General features: G+C 41.4%; 1 pseudogene; it reads right to left on the bottom strand.

Moving 5' to 3' along the window:
- Window positions 1–427: 427 nt before the first annotated feature.
- LOC150035892 (uncharacterized) lies at window positions 428–11,654 on the bottom strand (annotated as a pseudogene).
- Between the last annotated feature and the right edge of the window lie 9,674 nt (window positions 11,655–21,328).

Raw genomic sequence — 21,328 nt, 5'->3', positions numbered from 1 at the left:
TCAAGACGAAACTTATGCATGCAATACGAGGGACTGATTCCTCGAATGTCTACTAAGGTCCATCCCAAGGCTTTTGCATTGTCCTTCAGGATCTGAATAAGTGCTTCCTCCTTTTCTTTGCTCATCGAGGCAAAGATTATAACCGGTAAAGTGTTATTGCCTCCTAAATAAACATATTTGAGGTGCACTAGCAACGGCTTCAACTCTAACATGGGTGGTTCTTCTAAAGATGGCTTAGTACGATGCGTTGTTCGTTCAGATATCTTAATTGTTTCAAAATCTGACTCAATTTGTATTACGGCACAATTTTTGTCCCACATTGCGCCGATCCCAAAGTTTTCTTCCTCTGATTCTTCTTTAGGCTCATGCCAATGTTCTTCATGCAGTTCTCCAACATATTGACAATTTTCCATATCAATCGGGTATTTCAACGCATTGAGAACTTGAACTTAAATTGTTGATCTTCGACCCTGATGGTTAGTTCTCCTTTCTGTACATCGATCAGTGCTCGCCCTGTTGCAAGAAATGGGCGACCCAAGATGATAGGCACTTCAATATCAGCTTCATAATCTAATATGATAACGTCTGCAGGGAAGATGAACTTATCCACTTGCACAAGTACATACTCTATTTTTTCCTCTGGATGTGTTATTGATCTATTGTACTATGATGCAAGCAAGGTTCAAGTCCATATCCTCGTTACTAGTTCCCCAGCAACGGTACCATAAACTTATAATGGCTAAAAGCTATGCAATGAGTCTTTATTTTCTTTATGTGATACTACTTCTAGATATGTGTTATTAACGAATATTCTTGTAGTATGTTGTGTGTTGTCACAAGTTTCCTTGCATTGAAACCAAGTATAATTTCACCACAATTTTCTCGGTGTGATCCGAGGTCAAACACAGGGATTGTTTTAGGTTTATTACGTTATATTTGTGATATATGCGACTAGGGGTTTTTTCAAATTAATAAAGGTTGTTTGTACAAGTATTTAAACATGTGATAAAGTAAAGTAAAGCAGTAAAGATGCGATAGTAAAATAAATTACGATAAAGTAAACCTAAGCTAAGATGATACAAGATACAGGTTTCATGATACAAGATACCGAGGTCAAAGTTGGTTGTGAAGATTATACAAAGATTGTGTAAAGTGGTGGCAAGTCTTATGTGCGGCGTAGAAAGAGAAAAAATAACTAATATAAACAGCACAAGTCCTTAATTGCGATAAAGATATAAGTACTGTTCTGCTTTTCCCTTGGCGTACACCTCTCGGTGATCGACCGCGTTCCCACATTTCTGTGGTGAAATAAAGACGAACGTAATGAACGCAAGATTGTTTCCATCTCTGGAAGTACTACTCGCTTTAGTCAACGAATTCTTCTAACTTTCTCTCGATAGATCAAAATGACATCTTCACTTCTGCTCTCACAGGTGAAGATGTCGTCTAGCATGCCTTAGCTAAACGCATTTATCTCTTTAACACATATTAAGTTACTCGTTTAATCCATATTAATTACCAAGGTATTAAGAAAACTTCATGGAGAAAACGATTAATGGAAGAACGGAGATAGATAGAGAAGTGGAAATGGAAAGGATTAAGACATTTAATAACACTATTAAATGTCTGATATATGATTTGTGAATGAAGAGATTAAGAAGATGAAATACAGTTGATGAATAGAGTTAGAAATAAATACAAATTAGCGCCAACGTCTTGGCGCCGATCTAGATGAAGATTTTCTTGTCGACATGGATGGATCGTGTGGAAGGATGAGCTTCCCTCTCATGCTTGCTCAACCGGTAGCAGGGATCTAAGCACAGAGCTTCACGGCAGAGATCTGGCCAAATCGCATTGAGACTCACCTCTCAGCCTTGTCTTTTTTCTTCCCGGATTTCTTCCAATCAATACTCAGCTCAGCCTCTCTCTCTGTAATCTAGCATCAATTAGCCCTCGTATCAAGTATATCTTCTCTGAAATCTATGGAGGTATTTATAGGTGAAAAGCTTTGACTCTTGCCTTGTGGACCTCACTTATTGTTATGGAAATTTCGAAGATGGTGGGATAATTACTCCTTCTGTTATACAATCAGACCGTCAAATATGCACAACGGTTAGTTGTACACGTGTCACAATCCTCCGCGTTTGCGTTGCTCAGCTGCATCTTTCGATCGTGTGCTTGCATGCGGTTTTATTTTTATTACTGCATACGGTTGAAATTCAGCTCGGGATCGACTTTCACATTGCGTCGTCATTGCGTTGATCATCTCTTCATTGTGGTTTGACGGGCGCAATGTAACAAAGATGCGTTATTTAGTTTCTCGTTGAGCTTTGATCGCAAGCGGTGACTTGGTTTCCTGCAAAATAGAATAGAAATATCCTCTTCTACCATCTTGATGATATTAGTGGGTGTAATTGCAATAATTTATAATTATTGTATTTCTGAGCTAATTTTCATACAATCGACACATATTCCTTCTCTTTTGGCCGCAATATCTAGATAACGCAGCATAAATAACTTGTATTTCTAAGTTATCACACCTCCAAATTTGGATATATGCTTATCCTCAAGTATATCTTCTACTAAGGCAATAAAGCTCAATTCCCCTCTTATATTTTTGCGTCGATTGGCTGCTTCGAATGTTACACTTAGGCACATCACTTGACATCGCAATTTCCTTCTATCCTTGTTAATTCTTAACAAGCCCTACTTTATTCTTCTATATAACAAATTTCTGCTCAAAAATGCTTTTCTAGTTTTTATAAAAATGTTTTCTCTTTCTCTGTCAAAACAACTTAATGCATCTATATGCGATGGTCAAATTTTGCGTAATTTATTAGAGATTGTTGGTCATGGTTACATTCTTCGTTTTGGCTTGCTCCCACGGGTTTCATGCAAACATCCAACTACGGTTGTGTGCCAATTTCAACTTTAACTCATGATATTCAAAGGAGTTGTCTCTTGCATTCTTTTATATTTTTTTTTCTTTTCATTTTCATACTGCGTTGTTCTTAGAAACCCACCTTTGTTTTGGCTTGCTCCTACAGGTGTCATACGAACATCTAAGTACGAGCAAGCTTCTTTTACAACTAAACTCTTATCGGGTTGGGAACATTTTTTAGGTTTCCCTTGCGCTGACATTGGAGTTTTGCATAAATTTTTTTTTTTTTTTTGGAAATGAATGCATTTTCTTAATGACCGTATATTCTTGATCTTATCTGCTCAGACCTTCCCCACCCCGAAATTTAAAGATGCGCAAGGTTCTCATTGCGTTGTTTGGATAGACTAGACAAACACTTAGAAGAAAATTTCAGAATGAAAGTTTGAGCAGAACTTTGAAAGATAAAAGGTAAAGTACTGCTAACTAAGAATTAACTAAGTGTTAGTCAGAATTTACAAAGTATGGAAAATGTTTCCAAGTATAAACATATATTACATCATGGCAGTGCAATGAAGAACGCAGAAATAGAAGATCAGAATATTGCAAATATTGACAAAGGATGATAAAGAAAAAGGGTACAGGCAAAAAGGAGTGAATATATACTCAATTGTATTGAATATTAACAAAGAATACAGAGAATTAAGAATTAACACAATACAAAAATTTTCGCCTGTACAAAGAATCAAAGAATTTCGTTAACTTTAGAAAAAAAAATAATGAATTGAAATATTGCAGAATGGCCGCATAAAAAAAATGTGAGGATTATTGCTGAGGAGCAAGAGGATCTGACAAAGGGTTTGGAGGCGGTACTAAGGGAGCTTCATCAAAATTCAAGTGCTACCTGAGATGCAGCGGCACCATCGGATCATGAAGATATGCGGTGAGAAAATTGAAATACTCCTGGTTGCGCTCCACAATCTGTCATTGGTGTCGATGGACCTTATAAATATTGTGCTGCATGTTGATCAACGCCTCCCTTGATGTGGCAGCACTGCGCTTTATATCATCGATTTGCTCCATTACCACCTCAAATCTTTGATTGTAGAAGGCTTGCTGTTGAGCAAAAAGTTGATGTTGTTGAGAGAGAAGGGACCGTATTTCGGCTAACTCAGCAGCCAGGGAGGTGATGGAAGGTTTTGCCTGTGATGTTTCGCCAGCATCGTTTTGGGGTTGGGTAAAGGTGCCTTCACCCAAATCATGTGGGTCATCAACTTACGGCGATGGGAAGAGGGGTTGCGATGAGGATGCTGAGTGTGAAGTTAGGGCTGCTGGGTAATCAGTTGGAGAATTGGAAACGAGGAGAAGATTGGTGATGTGTTCATGGAGTGGAGAAAAAGGTTGTTCAAGTGGGCTTGGAGGGCTTAGAGGGCAAATTACCAAGGGCAAAGGGTCCAAAGGTTCTGGATCATGCATTGGTGACTCTTGGACCTTTTCTTTTCCCTTGTCTTCTCTGCGTTGTCTCTTAGGCTTTGGTTCCTGCGGCGCATTGAAATCAATTGTGGGCCTCTTTAAGGGTAGCTCAAGGTAATGTGGGGAGTCTTTGAGGAGCAACCTCAAGATCTTTATATTGATGAGGTCGTGGAATTTAGGTATAGGCTCTTCATCAATGCCTATGCCCGTTGTTAGGCACAGACTTGAAACAGTCCACGAAAAGAAGTACTGCCCTCGGATGTGCCCCACCAGTGCTCTGAGTTGTCTTGCGATCAGTTGCCCTACGTCAATTGGAATGCTGTGTGCGATGCAGTATGCGGCCATGACTCGATCCCTTGAAATCGTCTTATCATGCGTTGTTGGGATCATCCGCTTCTTGACCAAGTAGACCCAAAGCCTTCCCTCTGGAAGCAAGGACTTGGATGCCAGGGTGCGGATGCCTTTGAGTGAAACCGACCACTTTGTGCCCGGTTGCGTTAAAACTCTCAGCACATCTTCCATTTGTTGCTCGTGGGGTCATCAATAATTTTGTTCCCTAGTGCATCTGGGTTATCCTTCATTTGGTATATCTCATTGATGTCCTTTGCACTGAAGGACATCGTTTCTCCTTTGAAGGTCACCGCATCCCTGGTTCTGTGTAGACGCCCGCGGTAGAAGTTCCTCACTACCTGTGGCACAATAATGGCTGGGCATTGGCAAAAGGTGTCCCAGCCATGTTCCACAATCACACTTGTGATGAGGTCAGGTAGTGGTGTTGGCGCAGGATAGAAGCCCATCTCTATCAGTATGTCATCATTCTCTTTTCTCTTCGATGGATGCTTCTTTGCCAACACGAGCTTGCTACTTTCTGTGATTGCCTTGCCCTTTTCTTTGGCCAATGCAAGGCAGGCTACTTGCCTTTACATCTTCTCCTGCTCTTTGCGTTGTTCCTTCTTCTCGCGTTCTGCGAGTTCTTTACCCTTCTTCTTCTGTAAGCGCCGCCTATTAGCTTCGCGCTTCTTCTCTTTCTGTTCTTCCAATCTTCTCTCCTCTTCTCCCTTCTTCTTTTTCTCTTCCTCTTCCTTTTCTCTTTCTTCTTTCTTGAACTCTTCTACAAATTGCTTGGAGGCCAGCAACAGACGTTGTACCTCCTCGCGCTGCCTTATCACTTCGAGCCTTGCAATCTCATTATTACAGCGCATTTCCTCATCTTGCAGTCTTCTTCTGCGATTTCCTTCTGTCATGATGAGTTTTGCATGCTCCATTTTCTCCTTTTTCTCCTCCTCTTCTTTTCTCCTTCTATCTTTCTCCTCTAATGCGATGATCAATCTTTGAGGGTCAACAGTAGACTCTTGCGGCTCATTCTCCCTGCGACACCGCATCAGGGGAGTACCTTCTCCTTCTTCACCTTCGCCGATCACAACCACTTGCATTGTTTAAGGTTGTGCCGACTCCATCAATTGGGTTGTTTCCCCCCTGTCCTCCCTTACGGAGGTTGATTCTCCATTCTTTTCAGGGTTCGCAGCCCTCTTCTTCTTTTCTTCTTCTTTTCTTCTTCTTTTCTTAGGCGTCTTTCTTCTCATCAGCGCATTCTTCTTTCTTCTTTCTCTTTCTTCCTTTCCTTCTTGGCCTCCTCATCTTCATCATCATCCTTCTTTTCTTTATTCTTTTTCTCCTTGCGATGATGAGAAGAATCGGCCTTTCCAACCTTTCTCCCTTTGCTTTTCTTCTTCTTCTTTTTCTCTTCAACTACTTCTGGTTGCGTCTCCACTACAACCTCATCCATCGTAACCTCAACCACCGCAATTTTGGAGGTTCTGTCATAGGTTTCTGCATTGGCAGTCACCTCAGAAGTCTCTAAGGCCAGAGTTCCTCTTTCAACCATCTCTTCAGCCACTGCCACCGTCACCTCCTCTGTCGACAATGGTTGGTTTACAACCCCTGCCTCGAGTAATCCTCCTCCCTGCTCCAGATTTCTCAGAATGTTACCAAACACCTCCGAGTCATCGCGTCTCTTCTTCTCACTCTTAGTTGAGATGGCAGGAGTTGGAATTGGGGTGCTCTCAGTGCTTTGCCCCTCTTGAACTGAGGAGGTCTGACGGTTAAGGGGTTTCTCCGGGTTCTACCAGCGATTCTAGGGACGGTGTGAGGTTGGGCAACCAGACAGTGACTGGCAGCAAGGAACACTTCCTCTCGCATGAAGATTTGGTCAGTGGAAGGAGTTGAGGTTGAAGCAGAAGGTTGGGAAGCTTGGTCGGCCATGGATGATAAGCTTGGGAGAATTGGAAAGGTTGCTAGGGTTTCGGAGAAGAAGAAAGCTCTGTATGTTGGGCGCTAGGGTTTTCAGTTTGCAAATGAGGTAAAGAGTTCACAGACGGGGAAGGGTTCCTATTTATAGGTTGGGTCGTAGTGGGCCCAATGTGATTTTTTTGTGGCGACAAGGCTCGAGACACTCAAAAGGCCCATCGTTCGAACTTCCTTCATTTATGAGATTTTAGAAAAACGTCCTTTCGTCTGTAGAGTCATCATTTCTTTGGAATACGAAACGATTGGACTTCTCAAATTGCAAAAAGAATTTTCTTTAATGTTTTATTCGAATGGATGCAAGGTAAAGATTAACGCAATGTGCTCACCAACGCAACTATATCTTCGAAGAGGATGGGCAACAACGCATGCATCCCCACAACACACCCCTTAACTAAACACATTTCTGGAGGATCGGGTGCACGGCATTGCTACCAGCGCATCACTACCTCGACATACTGCATTTAGCTAAGGACGGGCAAAGGATACACATGCGCGCAACACACCCCTCGGCTCAACACATTTGAGTTGGGTGAACGCAAAGCGTATCTTATTGGTTTAAGATACATCCATTATCGCCTTGCATACTGGTTGTTAATTGTTTCATTTTATTTATTTTTTCATCAATGCAAGTTGCTATGAATTGTGGCAATAAATTATTCTTTATTTCTCATTCATTCACCAATTAAGGACTAACGCATTAATTACAGAAAAGTTAAAAGAATTAAAGATGGTACAGAAATAAATGCAAGGAAAATAAATGAAGAATAAATTCATAAATTCATGAAATGCATTAAATGAAGAAGTAAAGACAAAATTCAGGAATTCAATAAGATAGAAATTTAAAGAAGGCATTTAAACATAGATGTGAGATATAGACCGGAAGATGTGTTTCTTTGAATGAGCGCAATCCACATCTCTGCAGGCGGTCCAGCTTGCCTGCCCAATGTCCTAGGGACATTGCTCCTTTCCATTAGATCCCGAGGCTTCTGAGTTGCTGGGCAACGTACCTAGTGTTCTATTTCTCAGCTCAGATGTCAGTTGGCCCACTTGGATCTCTAAATTCTGAATTGAAGACACCTGCGCCTGCATTACTGCGTCATTCTTATCCATGTATTGTTTCAGCAGGGCCTCCAATGAGCTTCCAGAGGTGTTTGAAGATGAGGGCTGCTGGTTATGCGATTGCCTTGGTTGCCCCTGGTTATGGTGAAAAGGAGGGTTCCCTCGACTGCCACTTTGATGGTTGATTGGCCCCCCTTGGTTAGGATTACCTCCCCAACCAAAGTTAGGATGGCTCCTCCAGCTAGGATTGTAGGTGTTGCTGAAGGGGTTGCTTTGGATGGAGGATACTTGCTGGAGATTCGATGGGCACATTTCTGCTACATGAGCCCCTCCACAATTAACGCAACTTATTGCGGCCACTTGAGTCGGCATAGCAGGTTGCGCTGATTGTTGGGAGACGGCTCCTTGATTGATTACCATCGATTGAAGGATCGAGGTCACGCGGCAATCTGAGTGGCCAGTGTGGTCATTGTCTCCACAGGGACAATGGCAGTTTCGTTCTTTCTTCTTGCGGCACCTCGGCCTCCATAGCCATCATCAATCCAATCATCCATGTTCCGTGATATGCGGTCAAGGATGACCTTGGCCTCTGTATACGTTTTGTCTATAAAATCTTCTACCGCGGAGGCGTCAACAATAGCCTGCGTCGATCTGTTCAGGCCGTTATAAAAGGTCTCCACCAAAATGCAATCGGGGATCCCGATATGCGGGCAGTTTTTCCCCAATCTTCTAAATCGCACCCAGGCGGTGCTCAGGATCTCATTTTCTATTTGCTCAAAGTTCAGCACGTCCTTCCGTTGCCTTGTGTTGACGGCCGGTGGGAAGAACTTCTTCATGAATTGCTCCACCAGTTGGTCCCATGATGTAATCTCGTTTGGCTCCAATGAGTGAGCCCACCTCTTGGCTTCGTCCCTCAAGGTGTATGGGAAAAAATACAGTCTAATTCTTTTTGAGGTAACGCCAGGTAATAAGAAGTTTCCGCACATTTCGACAAAGCTGGTCAAGTGGGCATGCGGGTCTTCACCTTGCAGACCCTCAAATTTCCCTGCATTTTGGATCATTTGTAACATGACCGATTTTATTTTGAACCTTGAGTTCTCCTCAACAGTAGGCCTCGAAATCCCAAGAGAAAAGTCGTACAGGTTAGGTGCTGCATAATTCCTCATGAGAATGTTGCGATCAGCAGCCAGGAACACAGGATCCTGTGCTGGTCGAATAGCCCCTTGATTTACTACGGGAACCGCATTGTCATTATTATCTGCCATACTCACTGCTTTCTTTCGCCTTATCTAATTCTGACGTGCCCATGCGCGAAAGGTACGCTCGATCTCAGGGTCAGCTTCGAATTCTAGTTCAGCACCAATACTCATAAACTGTCAAACTGCTCTTCGCGTTGAACAGACAGTACAACGAGATTTGTCCTGCAAGATACCACAAACATACTCAAACAATAAACCATTAACCAATCCCCAGCAACAGCGCCATAAACTTGTAACGCAAAAAAATGTACTATGATGCAAGCAAGGCTCAAGTCCATGTCCCCATTACTAGTTCCCCGACAATGGTGCCATAAACTTGTAATGGCTAAAAGCTATACAATGAGTCTTTATTTTCTTTATGCGATACTACTTCTAGATATGCGTTATTAATGAATGTTCTTGTAGTATGTTGTGTGTTGTCACAAGTTTCCTTGCGTTGAAACCAAGTATAATTTCATCGTAAGTTTCTCGGTGTGATCCGAGGTCGAACACAGGGATTGTTGTAGGTTAATTGCGTTATATTTGTGATATATGCGACCAGGGGTTTTTTCAAATTAATAAAGGTTGTTTGTACAAGTATTTAATCATGCGATAAAGCAAAGCAGTAAAGATGCGATAGTAAAATAAATTGCGATAAAGTAAACCTAAGCTAAGATGATACGAGATACAGGCTTCATGATACAAGATACCGAGGTCAAGGCTGGCTGTGAAGATTATACAAAGATCGTGTAAAGCGGTGACAAGTCTTATGTGCGGTGCAGAAAGAGAAAAAATAACTAATATAAAGGTGCAAGTCCTTAATTGCGATAAAGATATAAGTATTGTTCTGCTTTTCCCTTAGCGTACACCTCTCGGTGATCGACCGCATTCCCACATTTCTGTGGTGAAACAGAGACGAACGTAATGAATGCAAGGTTTCTTCCATCTCTGGAAGTACTACTCGCTTTAGTCAATGCATTATTCTAACCTTCTCTCGATAGATCAGAATGACTTCTTCACTTCTGCTCTCACAAGTGAAGATGTCGTCTAGCATGCCTTAGCTAAACGCACTTATCTCTTTAACACATATTAAGTTACTCGTTTAATCCATATTAATTACCAAGGTATTAAGAAAACTTCATGGAGAAAATGATTAATGGAAGAACGGAGATAAACAGAGAAGTGGAAATGGAAAGGATCAAGACATTCAATAACACTACTTAACGTCTGATACATGATTTGTGAATGAAGAAATTAAGAAGATGAAATACAGTTGATGAATAGAGGTAGAGAATAGAGGTAGAAACAAATACAAATAAGCACCAACGTCTTGGCGTCGATCTGGATGAAGATTTGATTGCCAGTGTGAATGGATCGTGTGGAAGGATGAGCTTCCCTCTCAAGCTTACTCAACCGGTAGTAGGGATCTAAGCACAGAGCTTCACGGTGGGGATCTGGCCAAATCGCACTGAGACTCATCTCTCGGCCTTGTCTCTTTTCTTCCCGGATTTCTTCCGATCAGTACTCAGCTCAGCCTCTCTCTCAGTAATCTAGCATGAATTAGTCCTCGTATCAAGTATATCTTCTCTGAAATCTGTGGGGGTATTTATAGGTGAAAAGCTTTGACTTTTGCCTTGTGGACCCCACTTATTGTTACGGAAATTCTGAAGATGGTGGGATAATTTTCCTTCTGTTATGCAATCAGACCGTCAAATATGCATAATAGTTAGTTGTACACGTGTCACAATACTCCGTGTTTGCGTCGCTCAGCTGCATCTTTCGATCGTGTGCTCGCATGCAGTTTTATTTTTATTCCCACATGCGGTTGAAATTCAACTCGGGATCGACTGTTGCATTGCGTCGTCATTGCGTTGATCGTCTCTTCATTGTGGTTTGACGGGCGCAATGTAACAGAGATGTGTTATTCAGTTTCTCATTGAGCCTTGATTGCAAGCGGTGACTTGGTTTCCTACAAAACAGAATAGAAATATCCTCTTCTACCATCTTGATGATATTAGTGGGTGTAATTGCGATAATTCATAATTATTGTATTTCTGAGCTAATTTTCATACAATCGACACATATTCCTTCTCTTTTGGCCGCAATAACTAAATAAGACAGCATAAATAACTTGTATTTCTATAAGTTATCATTTATCGGCCAACTGTAACGTAATTGTCGTGGGTCTTGCATTACCGATATTTAACTTTTTGAAGATTGACAAGGGCATTAGGTTTATACTTGCCCCCAAATCACACAGCGCATTTCCAACTTTTTCCCCCTATTGAGCACGGCAATGTGAAACTCCCTGGATCTTTCATTTTAGTGGGGATGTTATTCTGAAAAAGCGCACTACACTCATATGTTAATGCGACCGTTTTAATCTTCCTTTTGTTGGCAAGTATGTCCTTGAGGAATTTCACATAGCTCGGCATTTGTTCCAAAGCTTCTATTAAGGGAATGTTGATATGTAATTGTCGGAGAACATCCAGGAACCTCTTGAATTGTTTACTGTCATCTTTCAGCCTTGATGGAAAAGGTGGAGGATCCTGCCGTACTTCTTGTTCAATTGGTTGTTCATTGAGGTCCTTTGCTTTTTGTGTTTTAGGAGCTGAAGGTTGCGGTGATTTTGAATTCACTCTTTGTAGAGGTATTTCCTTCTGAACTGGTGGTTCTATTGTTCGTGGTTGATTGGTCATCATTATTGATTACGTCTACTGGCCTTTCTATTGAATCCGATACTGGTGGCACGGGAACCGTTGTCTTGCCACTTTTCAATGTCACTGCTTGACATTGTTCTTTACTGCATGGTCCCGATGCTCCTGAGCTGCTAGGCAGCATACCAGGCACTTGATTCTTAAGTTCACTCGCAAGCTGTTCAATTTGTACCTCCAAATTTCTAACGAAGGATAACTAAAGCGAGAAGTACTTCCAGAGATGGAAGCAACCTTGCGTTCATTTACGTTCATCCCTGTTTCACCAAAGAGATGTGGGAACACGGCCGATCACCGAGAGGTGTACGCCAAGGGAAAGCAGAACCGTAGTTATGTCTTTAACACAATTAATAACTTGCGATGTTTATACTAGTTATCTTTTCTACTGCTGTTTCATACATAAAGACTTGTCACCGCATAACACGACCCTTTGTATAATCTTCACAGTCAGTTTCGAACTCAGTATCATGTTCCTGTATCTCGTATCATAATAGCTTAGGTTTACTTTTATCGCACTTTATTTTATTACCGCAACTTTACTTTACCACAATATTTTACTTTACCGCAATTTTAAATACTTGTACACACACACTCTTTTTATTAATTGAAAAACCCCCGGTCACATATATCACGAACGTAACGCATTAACTACGAAATCCCTGTGTTCGACCTAGGATCACTTCAAGAAACTTGCGTTGGAAGTATACTTGGTTTCAGCACAAGGAAACTTGTGACATTGCATAGCATACTACAAGCATTCCATTAATAACGCATACCTCTAGAAGTAGTATTACATAAAGTGTGCATGAGCAACAACACAGCATAAGATTACATTCTGCATATCAAGTTTACGGCGCCGTTGTTGGGGATTGGTAACAGTTATTGTTGAGTATGTTTGTGATATTTTGCAGGATAGATCTCTTTGTACTGGTTGTTTATCGCGAAGAGCAGTCTGATGACTTATGAGTACTAGAGTGATCTAGAAATTCTAAGGTGACCCATAGATCTAGTGTATTTTTCAAGCAAGAGCACATCAGGGCCGAATTAAACGGTGAAGAAGCATGGCTAATAATAACGAAGCACCCGCAGGGAATCAAAGGGAAAATTGGCCAGCGCAAGACTCCATATTTCTTGTTGCTGACCGCAACATTCCTATGACGAACTATGCGGCGCCGGATTTTTATAACTACTCTCCAAGAATTTTCAAGACCCATGGTTGAAGAGAATGTAAGCTTTGAGATACGACCGATTATGCTACAGATGATTCAGAATGTGGGGCAATTCGGAGGATTACAAGGAGAAGACCCGCATGCTCATTTGACGAGCTTTGTAGACATGTGCAGCGTATTCTCCATGCCTGGTGTAACTCAAGAAGGACTTAGATTATATCTTTTCTCGTACACACTGCGGGATGAAGCAAAGAGGTGGGCTCAGTCGTTAGAGCCAGATGAGATTAACGCATGGGACCAGTTGGTCGAAAGGTTCATGAATAGATTCTTCCCTCCGGTCATCAATGCAAGGAGACATAGGGATGTGTTGAATTTTGAACAAAAGGGTTGTGAAACTTTGAGCACCGCCTGGGTGCGATTCTGACAACTAGGGAAGAGCTGTCTACATATCGAGATCGATGGCATTCTAATGGAGATTTTTTACAATGGCTTAGACCAACCAACACAAGTAGTTGCTGATGCCTCCGCAGTAGGAGGATTAATGGACAGATCATATACGGCAGCAAAGAGCATCTTGGATTGCATCTCGCGACATTCAGATGAGTGGATTGATACCGGGTTCGAGGAAAGAGGTCTGAAGCAAGAGAGAGCAGAAGATGTCGTTGTGCCAATTGATTCAATGAGCACACTAGTAGACTAGATGACCATAATGACCTCGCTCCTTCAGACTATGGCTAATCAACAAAGACATCGCTCTCAAGGTTCAGCTCAAGTTAATGCGTTGACACACGTGGCCGCAATAAACTACGTTCAATGTGGAGAGGGACATCCAGCAGAAGTCTGCCAGTGGAATCAACAGCTCGTATACTCTGTCTACAATGAACCATTTGGCAACACCTACAACCCTGGTTGGCGGAATCACCCAACTTTGAGTTGGGATGGGAATCACAACCAAGGGAGCCACAACTTTCATTAGAATAGTTATCAAGGGAATCGAGGCAACCCTCCAGTCTTAATTAATCCGGACCATAGCCTAAGTAGTTCTCAAAGTATACCACCCTATGACCAACCGTTCTTATCTGATACCTTTTGCAGTACCTCGTCTCTGAACACGTCATTGAAACATTATATCAAAAAGAGCGAGGCAATTAGACAGTCGTAAGCTGCATCCCTTAGCGATTTGGAAGAACAGATTGAACAGCTTATGATTGAGTTGAAGAATAAAGTGCCTGGTACGCTGCTCAGCAGTTCAAGAGCATCGGGGCTGTGAGGTAAAGAGCAATGTCAAGCAGTGACATTGAGAAGTGGTAAGACAACAACCCTAGTGCCACCAGTACCAGATTCAATAACAAGACCAGCAAATTTAACTGTCGATGATGACCAATCAACCAATAGTGGAAAAATTACCAGTTCAGAAGTAAGTACATCTACAAGAGATGAATCTCATCAAGACTTGAATTCTAAATCAATGCAACCTCCAGTCATTACAGCACAGCAAGCATAGGACCTCAATGAATAGCCAAATAAACAAAGAGTACAGCGGGATCCTCCATCTTTCCCGTCCAGGCTGAAGAAGAAAGATGATAGTAAGCAATTTCAAAGGTTCCTGAATGTTCTCCAACAATTACACATCAATATTCCCTTAATAGAAGCTTTGGAATAGATGTCGAGCTATATAAAATTCCTCAAGGATATACTTGCTAACAAAAGAAAGATCGAGGAGAATGAAACAGTTGCGTCAACATATGAATGCAGTGTGTTGTTTCAAAACAACATTCCCACCAAAATGAAAGATCCTGGGAGTTTTACATTGCCTTGCTCAATAGGAGGGAAAAAGGTCGGAAACGCACTATGCGATCTAGGGGCGAGTATAAATCTAATGCCCTTGTTGATCTTCAAGATGCTGAATATCGGCAACGCAAGACCAAGCACAATCACATTACAGTTGGCCGATAAATCGATAATGTATCCCGAGGGCAAACTAGAGGATGTACTCGTGCAAGTGGATAAGTTTATCTTCCCTGCGGACTTTACCATATTAGATTATGAAGCTGAAATAGCTATCATCTTGGGTTGCCCATTTCTTGCAACAGGGCGAGCACTGATCGATGTACAAAAAGGAAAACTCACCATCAGGGTTGACGATCAGCAAGTGAAGTTCAATGTTCTCAATGCGTTGAAGTACCCAAGTGATATGGAGAAATGCCAATATGTTGAGCCCCTAGAAGAGTTGAAGGAAGAAGATTTGGAATCGGCACAATATGGGAGGAGAATTGCACTGCAATACCAGTTGAATCAAATTTTGAACCACTCAAGTTATCTGAACGAACATCAAAACGCACTAAGCCATCTTTGGAAGAACCACCCGTGCTAGTTGTTGCCTGTGCACCTCAAGTATGCCTACTTAGGAGGTAACAACATGTTACCGGTTATCATTTCTGCCTCGCTGAGTAAGGAGAAGGAAGATGCACTCATCCGGATCTTGAGAAACAACGCAAAGGCTTTAGGATGGACCTTGGCAGACATTCGAGGAATCAGTCCCTCGTATTGCATGCACAAGATTCATCTGGAAGGAGGAAAAACGGGATCGATAGAAAGGTAACGTCGCTTGAACCCTACTATGAGGGAGGTTGTAAAGAAAGAAATAGTGAAGTTGCTGGATGCAGGCATCAACTACCCGATATCTGATAGTAGATGGGTGAGCCCAGTGCAATGCGTTCCAATGAAAGGGAGGATGACAGTCATCACCAACAACAAGAATGAATTAATTCCCACAAGAACAACTACAGGGTGGAGAATCTGTATGGATTACCGCAAGTTAAATTTGGCCACTAAAAAGGACCACTTCCCACTCCCGTTTATTGATTAGATGTAAGATAGACTTGTTGGGAATGAATTCTTCTATTTTCTTAACGGCTACTCAGGGTACAACCAAATTGCTATTGCACCAGAGGATCAAGATAAGACAACCTTCACGTGCCCATTTGGTACGTTCGCATTCCGTCGCATGCCATTTGGACTCTGCAATGTGCCAGGCACTTTCCAACGATGTATGATGGCGATATTTTCATATTTCTTGGAGGAGTCAGTCGAGGTTTTCATGGATGAATTTTCAGTTTTTGGCAATAATTATGACTCCTGTTTATCTAACCTTGAGAAAGTCTTGAAGAGATGTGTGGAAACGAATCTGGTTCTGAACTGGGAAAAATGCCACTTTATGGTTAAAGAAGGAATTGTACTGGGTCATAAAATATCAAAGCCAGGATTGGAAGTTGATCAGGCGAAAATCGATGCAATTTCCAAGCTACCTCCACCAGTAAACGTGAAAACACTTAGGAGCTTTCTGGGACACGTTGGGTTTTATCAAAGATTTATTCGCAACTTCTCCCAGATCGCAAGGCCCCTAACTGCGCTCCTTGAAGCTGACCGTGAATATAATTTTGATGATGCGTGCACTGAAGCATTTAACACATTGAAAGATGCGCTCATCATTACACCCATTCTGATTGCGCCTGATTAGACGCAACCATTAGCGTTGATGTGTGATGCTAGCGGGTATGTTATGAGCACAGTTTTGAATCAGGATAAGGACAAGGTTTTGCATCCTATCTACTATGCGAGTAAAACATTGAATGATGCGCAGGAGAATTATACGACCACGGAAAAGGAAATCCTTGCAGTGGTATTTGCACTAGAGAAATTCCGACAGTACTTATTCGGAATAAACGTGGTGGTGTACACTGATCACTCTGCGATCAAATATCTAATGACAAATAAGGATGCGAAACCGAAACTGATACGGTGGGTGTTGCTCCTGCAAGAGTTTAACCTAGAAATCAAGGACCGGAAGGGCACCGAGAACCAAGTCGCTGATCATATATTAAGATTGGAAAACTGCGAGGTTCAAGAGAAAGAAAAAGATATTGAAGAAAGATTCCCCGATAAGCTGCTGATGTCAGTAGGCATTAATGTTCCCTGGTATTCGGATATTGTGAACTTCATCGTTTGCGGCCAAGTACCAGAGGACTATACTTACCAGCAGAAGAAGAAGCTGAGACATGACATCAAATTTTATTTCTGGGACGACCCATTCCTATATCAACTTGGACCTGATCACATTTTACGTCGATGTGTTCCTAAGCACAAAATCAAGCACATTCTAGAGCTTTGTCATGAGTCCTCTTACGGAGGACACTTTGGGGGGCAGCAAACAGCCACAAAGGTCCTACAGAGTGGCTATTTCTGGCCAACATTGTTTAAGGATGCCCATGCTCATGTTGTGCAGTGCGATAGATGCCAGAGGACGGGGAATATGTCTAAAAGAAATTAAATGCCTTTAACATCAATCTTGGAGGTCGAATTATTTGATGTATGGGGAATCGACTTTATGGACCCATTTTCACCATCAGAAGGTCATCACTACATTCTGGTCGCAGTTGATTACGTATCAAGATGGATTGAGGCCATCGCATGTGCCAAGAATGATGTGGCCACAGTGGCAAAGTTTCTCAAGAAGAATATCTTTGCTCGAAATGGAACGCCATGGGCTTTAATCAGCGATGAAGGCTCTCACTTCATCAACTGCATAATCACCAACCTGTTGACTAAATTTAACGTCAGCCATAGAGTTGCAACCGCTTATCACCCACAGACTAATGGGCAGGCAGAGATTTCTAACTGAGAGATCAAAACTATCTTGGAGAAGGTAGTCAGTATCTCCAAGAAGGATTGGTCACCCAAGCTCGACGAAGCGCTGTGGGCATACAGGATTGCCTACAAAACTCCAATTGGCATGTTCTCATATGCTCTGATCTTCGGAAAAGCTTGTCATCAGCCGCTCGAGTTGGAACACAAGGCAATGTGGGCATGCAAGAAGCTGAACTTTGATCTAGCAAGTGCGAGGAAAGTCCGAAAATTGCAACTGAACCAGCTGGTCGAATGATGAAGGGACGCCTACGAAAATGCTAAGATCTATAAGAAGAGAACTAAGAAGTGGCATGATGACCGCATAAAAAACCAGACATTCGTCGAAGGTTAACAGGTACTATTGTTTAACGCACGTTTGTGATTGTTTCCAGGGAAGTTGAAATCCCGCTGGTCTGGGCCATTCTGGATCAAGACTATCTTTCCCCACGGCACAGTGGAACTGATAATTGAAGACGGAAACAATGCATTTAAAGTCAATGGTTAATGGATTAAGCCTTATTACGGGGGCAATATGGATCGATGCATGGATACCGTTAACTTGGGCAAGCAGGATTAATCGCTTGTGGGGGATGCTATTGTGGTAATTCTGAAAACTTTCTCCAATCAGCATCCCTATCTATGTTTAATTGCTTTCTTTACAGCTTTTATTTATTGCTTTCTAAAATTACATTATTTATTGCTTATTAGAATTAGCCTTTACTTTCTGTATTTTCCTTCAATTTAATTCATTAGTATGTTTCCATGTTATGTTTAATTCCTTTAATTCGTAAGCATTAGTAGCGATGTTCTTAAAATTTTCATGAATGACTGGATGAAAAGTTGAACACCGCAAAGTCTTTTCGACTTGCGTTATTAATGAATTAAAAAGAAAAATAAAAATTGGTATATAACGCGATGTTGGGTGCATTCCATGATAACAGATATACTTTGCATCCATTACACCCAAATGCATTGCGTTGAGGGGTGTGTTGCGCTAGTATGTGTTCTTTGCCCGTCCTTAGCGAAGATGCACTATGTTGAGGTAGTGTTGCACTAGTAGAAATACCATGTGCCCGTCCACCAGAAATACGTTGAGTTAAGGGGTATATTGCGGGAATACATGCGTTGTTGCCCGTCCTCAGCAAAAATGTATTTGCGTTAATGGAAGCACGGTGTAATTTTTAATCATGCACCCGTCTGAATCAAATTCAAAAGATAACTGCAATTCATTATTTTTCTAGGTTTAGTTAAATTCTTTGATTCTTTGCATAGGCAAAACTTTTTGTATTGCGATATATGTAATTACTTGTATACTTAGTTAATTTTCAATACACCTGAGTAGCAATTCTCTCTATATGCCTGTGCCTCTTCTTTATCATCCTTTGTCAACTTTGCGATATTCTTAATCTTTCATTTTTGCGTTATTCATTGCGCTGCCATGATGTATAATATGCATACACTTAGAAACATTTCCCACACTTTGTAATTTCTAACTAACACTTAGTTACCTCGTAGCTATAGCAATGCTTTACTGTTTATCCTTCAAAATTATGCTCAAACCTTCTTTTTGAAATTTTGTCTAAGTGTTTTTCTATTTTGTCCAAACAATGCAATGAGGACCTTGCGCATCTCTAAATTTGGGGGTGGGGAAGGTCTGAGCATATGAGATCAAGAGTATGCAGTCATTAAGAAAAATGTGCTCATTATTTCCATTCAAAAAAAAAATTCATATAAACTCCAATGTCAGCGCAAGGGAAACCTAAAAAACAATCCTAACCTGATAAGAGTTAAGTTGTGAAAGAAGCCTTCTCGTAGTTGGACGTTCGCATGACACCCGTGGGAGTAAGCCAAAACAAAGGTGGGTTTCCAAGAACAACGCAATATGAAAAGAGAAAAATGAGAAAGAAAAATAAAAGAATGCAAGAGACAAATCCTCTGAAATTCATGAGTTAAAGTTGAGATTGGCACACAGCCATAGTTGGATGTTCGCATGACACCCGTAGGAACAAGCCAAAACGAAGGGTGTAACCATGATCAACAGTTTCTAATAAATGATGCAAAGTTTGAACACTGCATCCAGAAACATCAAGTTGTTTTGACAAGAAGAGGTAAACATTCTTTTTAAAACTAGAAAAGCATTTTTGAGCATACATTTGTAGTATAGAAGAATAAAGTAGGGCTTTGTTATGAATTTTCAAGGATAGAAAGAAATTGCGATGTTAAGTAATGTGCCTAGGTGGAGCATTCAGAGCAACCAATCGACGCCAAATTTAGGATAGGAATTTAGCATTATTGCCTTAGTAGAAGATATTCTTGAGGACAAGCATATATCTAAATTTGGGGGTGTGATAACTTATAGAAATATAAGTTATTTATACTGCTTTATTTAGATATTATGGCCAAAAGAAGGAAAGTTGCGTCAATTGTATGGAAATTAGCTAAGAAATGCAAGAATTATAAATTGTCGTCAATACACCCACTAACACCATTGCAGTGGTAGAAAAGGATGTTTCCATTCTGTTTTGCAGGAAATCAAGTCACCGCATGCATTCATGGCTCAAGATTAAAAAAAAAAAAAAAAGAAAAAGAACAACGCATCTACGTCGCATTGCGCCAATCATTCAGAAATGAATAGACGATCAACGCAATGATGGCACATGCGACAAGCGATCAAGAGCTAAGCAATTAACGCTACTTCAACTGCATGCGGTAATCAAAAACAACACTGCATGTGGACAAACAATCAAAGATGCAAAAGAGCAATGCAATTGCGGAGGATCCAGACACGTGTACAGCTGACCGTTGTGCATTTCTGACAGGATTGATCGCGTAATAGAAGGAATATTCACTCCACCATTTTCGGAATTGCCATAACAATAAAGTGGGGTCCACACTGCAAAGAGTCAAAGCTGAGCCTATAAATAGCCTCTGAAATTCTATTGGAAAATATACTTGATACGAGCATATTTCGATATTTGTATCTGAGAGAGAGACTGGTCTGAAGAGCCTGATCGTAGAAGATCCGAGAAGATTTAAGAGACAAGACCGAGAGGTGAGTCTCAGGGAAAATCCTTTCAATCCCTGTCGTTGAAGCTCTGTACCAAGGTCACTTCTACCAAACGAGCAAGCCTGAGAGGGAAGCTCTTTTCTACATTCACTCCATCCGCCGATAAGCAAATCCACCATCTTGACATAGATGAATACAGAGGATGAAATAGGGAATAGATACAAATACAGAAAGAGTGTCAACATCTTGACATAGATCCCGATCAGAGATTTGCGCTTGTCGGCGTGTGGATGTGGTGAAGAGAAAAGCTTCCCTCTCAGGCTTGCTTTCTCGGTAGAATTGACCTTTGCAGTTTCAACTTCGAGGATCGGAAGAATTCCTTGCTCGGAGACTCACCTCTCGTCCTTGTCTCGTAGTTCTCTCAGATTTACTCTAGATAGTCGCTTCAAACCAGCCTCTCTCTCAGTATCAGTATATGCACGTCTCTATGTATACATGTATATCTTTCAGCGAATTTGAAGAAGCTATTTATAGGCGAGACCTTGGCTCTTTGAATTTGTGGTCTCCACTGTATAGTTATGGTAATTCCTAAAATGGCGGAATGGAAAATTCCTTCTGTTACGCAATCAACCCGTCAGAAATACACAACTAAAAGTTGTACACTTGTCAGAATCTTCCGCAAATGCGTTGCTCTTCACATCTTCTATCTATCGCCGCATGCGGTGTTGTTTTTTATGATCGCATGTGGTTGAAATTGCGTTGATCGCTAAGCTCAGGATCGATTGTCGCATGCGCCA

This window comes from Benincasa hispida, chromosome 5, assembly GCF_027475165.1.
Source record: "Benincasa hispida cultivar pf3 chromosome 5, pf3_genome.v1.1, whole genome shotgun sequence".
NCBI classification, from domain to species: Eukaryota; Viridiplantae; Streptophyta; class Magnoliopsida; order Cucurbitales; family Cucurbitaceae; genus Benincasa; species Benincasa hispida.
The sequence above is the reverse complement of the archived record's forward strand: the minus strand, read 5'-3'. Positions and strand labels throughout refer to the sequence as shown.